At 42.2% G+C, this 5,919-nt stretch overlaps 1 non-coding gene across 1 annotated transcript; it reads left to right on the top strand.

Moving 5' to 3' along the window:
* The first annotated feature begins 232 nt into the window (after nucleotides 1–232).
* Nucleotides 233–304, top strand: TRNAC-GCA. The gene has a single exon. It is a non-coding gene; the product is annotated as a tRNA-Cys (tRNA).
* Nucleotides 305–5,919: the final 5,615 nt, after the last annotated feature.

Raw genomic sequence — 5,919 nt, 5'->3', positions numbered from 1 at the left:
GCTATTGGCATAAAACAAACAGGCAATGAGTAATGGACTAGGGTTCCCCAGAAGGCTTCGCCTTTCCTCCCTACTAAAGGCCCCAGTGAGGACAAAGTCTGGAAGGCCATGTAGCTGAGGGAAGATGTGTAGTCATGAGTCAGCCAGTCTGAAAGGAAAGCACTTGTTAATATTACAAGGCTGAGTGCTACCACACAAATGAAAGGCATTTATTACTTACCTTAACCTGCCAGGGGGTATAGCTCAGGGGTAGAGCATTTGACTGCAGATCAAGAGGTCCCTGGTTCAAATCCAGGTGCCCCCTCATTTAGGTGCCATTTTACTTGCTAACTCTACCACAGACTCCTTACCTGGAGTGTGTTTGTGAGTACATTACAGTTTCCTGTTGTAGGTGTAAGAACAACCCCACAGAGTCATGTTTTTCTAAGTACTTGGGTAAGGTGAAGACACAGTGAATATCTGTTATATGTGTGTTACTCTCATCTCCTCCACCCTACTGTGAGCCATGAAGGCCACCATCTTAGCTTCTTTGGGGTGGTGTAACAAAATACCACAAAGTGATGACCTTAAAGAACAGAAATGGAGTTCTGTTCAGGTCGACAACCTGAAATCAAGGCCTTAGTCATGTTGTTTCCTTCTGCCGACTTTGAGAGAAAAGCTGTTCCATCACTCTGCTGACGTCCGATGGTTCCTGACAATCTTGGCACCTGCCTCTGTTGTCACATCCTTTTCTCCTCTGTCTATATCTGTGGGACAACTAATCTTGGTTGGCAATAAGGTCTTTCTTAGGTAATATATCACTTGGATAAGAACCTAAGAAAGACCTTATTGCCAACCAAGATTTGTTGTCCCAATGGGCCTGGAAGCAAAGTTAAATCCCAGGATAAGTGCCTCCACCCAGAATCCAGGGAGGTAGAGAGCCGTGCCATTACCCAGATGGTCTCAGAAGAGTTGTCCTGAGGACTTTTGCACTTTTCGGGTACCCTGCACTTCTCCCATTTTTAACAGAAATGTCTACCTTGTGCCTTGTTCTTCACTGTACTTGGGAAACAGATCACTTGTATTCCAGAGTGTGCAGGTTCACAGATATAGAGGAATTTTACCACCAGAAGGTTTTGGACTTGGAGTTGATAGAAGACTTTGGAAATGATATGACATGGTGAATATGTTTTACATGTCACAAGACATGAATGGTGAGGGAGGGGGCACAGGGGAATTTTATGGATTGGATTGTGTGCCCCTTAAATATGTGTCAAATTGGTTGCCCCATGCTTCTCACTTTTCTGTAATTATTCTGCATTTTGTGATCTGTGTACCCTGTGTGTTGGAAATCCAGACCTCTTTGATGTTCACTAGGCAAGACTAGAGGCAGCAGTCAATGGCCGAAGATTCAAGGGACAACACTGGATTGCATCTTGACACAATCATTTTTGAAATATAAAAGAGGTTAAACAAGTGAGCAGAGATCAGTGGGACCACCAAGAGAGAAGCGCCAGGAGCAGAGCGTGTCCTTTGGACCCACGTTCCTTGTGCTGAGAACCCCCAGCACCCAGGGGAAGATTGACACCAAGACCCTGGGGTTCTCCATAGAAGGACGGGCTCACAAATGTGGGATGAGGTCAAGGACCTTTCCCCAAGGAGGCAGAGAGAGAAAGCCTCCCCCTACTGTTGGCACCCTGAATAAGGACTTGCAGTCTCCTAAACTGTGAGAATGAATTTCTGTTCCCTGAGCCAGCTACTTCTGATATTTGTTATCCTGGCACACAGTAACAAAGACAATATCCTAACCTATGATTTCGGTGACTATGAACTTGTCGAGAAATAAAGCCTTTGAAGATGTCATAATATGAGATTGTAGCAGGTAAGGTGTGTTCTACTCCCATTTGAGCGCTCCTGGCTGGTTTCCCAGGAAGGACTATGTGGATTTTTCTGGAGACATTGTCCAGGTCTTGGCCTAAAACAAAAAGGTAATAGGGTTCTGCAGGAACCCCATTTTTTTTTTTTACCTCTCCACACCACCCATGGCTCTGGTGGGGATGAAGCCTGGTGGGTCATAGAGTTAAGGAAAGGTGTCTGTCTAGTCATAAGACAACCAATCCCAAATTAAAGCACCAGTTAATATTGCAAGGCTGAGTGCTACCACAAATGAAAGGCATTAATTAAGTTATATTGGTCTGTCAAGCAGTGTAGCTCAGGTATAGAGCATTTGACTGCAGATTAAGAGGTGGCTGGTTCAAATCAGGTATTCCCTTCATTATATACCATTTTGATAGCTAATGCTATCTATCACAGGCACCCTTCTTTAGCCCTCAGTAAGAGTTTTACAGTTCCCATTTTTAAGGTATGTAAAAACAGCCCCACAGAGTCACCCTCTCCTTCCTGCCAGGGTAAGGTGAAGACACAATGAATGTCTGTTTTGTGTGTGTGTTCATCTCATCCCCTCCACCACACTGGAACCCATGAAGGCACTGTCTTAGTTCCTTTGGGCTGCTGTAACAAAATACCACAAACTGGATGATCTTAAAGAACAAAAATGAATTGTCTCATACTTATGTAGTCTACAATCTGAACTTAAGGACTCAACCATGTTGGTTCCTTCTGTGAACTTTGAGAGAGAAATAGTCCATGACTCTGCTATCTTTGGGTGGCTTCTGGCAATTCTGGGCATCTGTGTCTGTTGTCACACCCATCGCCTTTCCTCTCTGTCTATATCTTTCTCTGTGTTCTTTTTGGCAAGATATCACATGGATGAACCTACCTACTCCATCTCAATAAACCTGTTGTCAAGCAAGTTTTGCCATCCCAATGGGCCTGGAAGGCAGATCTGCAGACCAGGACCAAAGTGTCTCAACCCAAAATCCAAGAACTTAAAGAGAAGTGTCATTGTTCAGATGGTCTCAGAAAATTGTTCTTCAGCCTTTGCCCTTCTTTTTGTTTGTCAGGTGCTGTTGATTGATACCAACTTGCAGAATGAAATACCACCCACTCCTGCATGAACCTTACAATTGTTGATACCCTTGTTGGTGATCTTCCTCTTCTTCATCAACCCTCCACTTTACTAAGCGTTATGTTCTCCTCCAGGGACTGGTCCCTCCTAATATTTCTGAAGTATGAGAGACAAAGTCTGGCCATCCTGGCTTCTAAGAAGGATTCTGCTGTACTTCTTGCAACACAGATTTGTTTCTTCTTCTGGAGGTCCACGGCACTTTCAACATTCTCCTCCAACACCATAACTCAAATGCATTAATTATTCTATGGTCTTCCTTATTCATTGTTGAACTTTTACATGCATCTGAGCTTATTGAAAATACCATAGTTTGTGTCAAGTGCTCCTTAGTCCTCAAACTGGCATCTTTGCTCTGCAACACTTTGAAGTGATCCTGTGCAGCAGATTTACCTAATGCAATACATCATTTAATTTCTTGACTGCTGCTTCCATGAGTGTTGATGATTGATCCAAGCAAAATGAAGTCTTTGACAACTTCAATCTTTTCTCCATTAATTTGGATGTTATTTGTTGGTCCAGTGGTGAGGATTTTTGTTTTATTTACATTGAGATGAAACCCATATGGAAGGCTGTGGTCTTTGATCCTTATCTTGCAAAATTCTATCATAGCATATCCATCATTGTTTCTACCACCAAGACCATATTTTCTAAGGACTGATCCTTCCTCTTTGTTTCCAATCTTTGCATTCCAATTGCCAGCCGTTATCAATACATCTTGATTGCATGTTTGACCAATTCCAGACTGAAGAAGTTGGTAGAATTCTTCAATTTCATCATCACTGGCTTTGGTGGTTGGTGTGTAAATTTGAATAATAGTTGTATTAACTGGTCTTCCTTGTAGGTATATGAATATTATCCTATCACAGACAGTGTTGTACTTCAAGACAGATCTTAATATGTTCTTTCTGATGATGGATGCCATTCCTCTTCCATTTGCCATTCCTGGCATAGGGAACCATGTGATTGTCAGATTCAAAATGACCAATACCAGTCTGTTTCAGCTCACTAATGCCTAGAATATTGATCTTTATGCAGTTCATTTCATTTTTGACAATTTTCAATTTTCCTAGATTCATATGTTATACATTCCATGTTCCAATTATTCATGGACATTTGCAGCTGTTTCTCCTCATTTTGAGTTGTGCTCCATCATCAAATGAATGTCCTGAAAGCTTTACTCCATTGGCATCATCACAGTCAGCTCTACTTTGAGGATGCAACTCTTTCCCAGTCGTATTTTAAGTGCCTTCCAACCTGAGGGGCTCATTTTCCATCACTACAACTGGCAATATTCTGGGGCTCTTTGTCATATTTCAATATTCAATATTGTCATGCTATCTGGCAGTGTTCCACCGCTATTCATAAGGGTTTCGGTGACTAAGCATTCAGAAGTAGTTTTTCTTTCTTTCTTCCTAGTCTGTCTTAGTCTGAAAGCTCATCTGAAACCTGTGTATGATGGGTGACCCTTCTGGTATTTAAAATACCAGTGGCATCACTTCTATAATTACAGCAATATGTAATCCACCACAGTATGTCAAACAGACAGATGATTGGTGGTCCACTCTCTTGCTACCTTGTATTTCTCCCATTTGTAATGGAAATTTCTATCTTTTGCCTTATTGCCTTGTCCTCCATTGCACTTGGGAAACAGATCTCTATCTATCTATCTATCTATCTATCTATCTATCTATCTATCTACCTATCATGTAGATAGATAGATAGATAGACAGATAGATATAGTGCAGGTTGATAGTTGAAGAGGAATTTTACCCCAGGAGATTTTGAACTTGTAGTTGATTTAAACTCCAAATGATTAAAGATGCCAGATAAAAAGAGATCAGAGGGACCTCATTACCATCAAGAGAAGAGCTAGGAGTATAGCATGTCCTTTGGACCCAGGGTCGCTATGCCAAAAACCTCTCAGATCCAGGGAAAGATTGAAGCCAAGACCAGGGAGGTCTCCATTGAAAGGTGGGCCCAAAAATGAGGAATGAAGTCATGGACCTTCCCCCATGAAGACACAGTGAGAAAGTCTTCCCCTAGAGTGATGCCCTGAACTAGGACATAGTCTCCTAAACTGTGAGAATTCATTTCTGCTTCCTAAGCCAGGTATTTCTGATATTTCTGGTATTTTGACATGGCATAACAAAGACAATGATCTAACCCCTGTCTCCTGTGGTCCTGAACCATTTGGAAATAAGGCCTTTGAAGATGTCATCTGTTGAGTTAGATATCATCTGTTGAGTTAACAGGTAGGGTAGGTCCAAGTCCCATCTAAGTGCTCTCCTAATAAAAGAGGAGAGCAGACACAGAGGGACTGGCAGAGGAAGGAGACCAAGAAACTCTATGATGCTGCAGCTGCAATCCAAGGAACTCCACAGACCTTCTGGCAATAGCAGTAGATTGGAGAGAGACAAGGAATAAATTCTCACAAGTATTAGCAGGGTGATACCCCCTTCATGGATTCTTGGAATCCCAAACTCTGAGACAATAAATGTTGTTTGAAGTCAGTTTATTATAGCAGCACCAGGAAAGGAAAAATAGCTGTTTTTTTGTCTTCAGCAAAGGAAGAAAAGTTCAGAACTGGTATGTTCAAGAAAGATTATGTTGAGAGGACAAACAAGATGGTGGATTGGGTGGAAGTGCAGTGAGGAGTTACATCAGCAACGACACAGATACCGGACCTAGCAGGCTCAGGGGATAGTACCAGAACTCTGAACCATGTATAAAGGAATACTTAAAAGGTTGGAAGACTTACAGCTAGGGGAATTTGTAGCAGAAGCAAGAAATCCATTGCTTTCTAATTCAAGACACTCAGCTGCTCCCAGAGCTTCCATCTTGGGTGAGACCAAACGGGAAAAGGATCAGAGCAGCCATGGATGCCTGATAGAATCACAGAGATAAAGGTGTGG

This window comes from Chrysochloris asiatica, unplaced genomic scaffold, assembly GCF_000296735.1.
Source record: "Chrysochloris asiatica unplaced genomic scaffold, ChrAsi1.0 scaffold01144, whole genome shotgun sequence".
NCBI lineage: Eukaryota > Metazoa > Chordata > Mammalia > Afrosoricida > Chrysochloridae > Chrysochloris > Chrysochloris asiatica.
The sequence above is the reverse complement of the archived record's forward strand: the minus strand, read 5'-3'. Positions and strand labels throughout refer to the sequence as shown.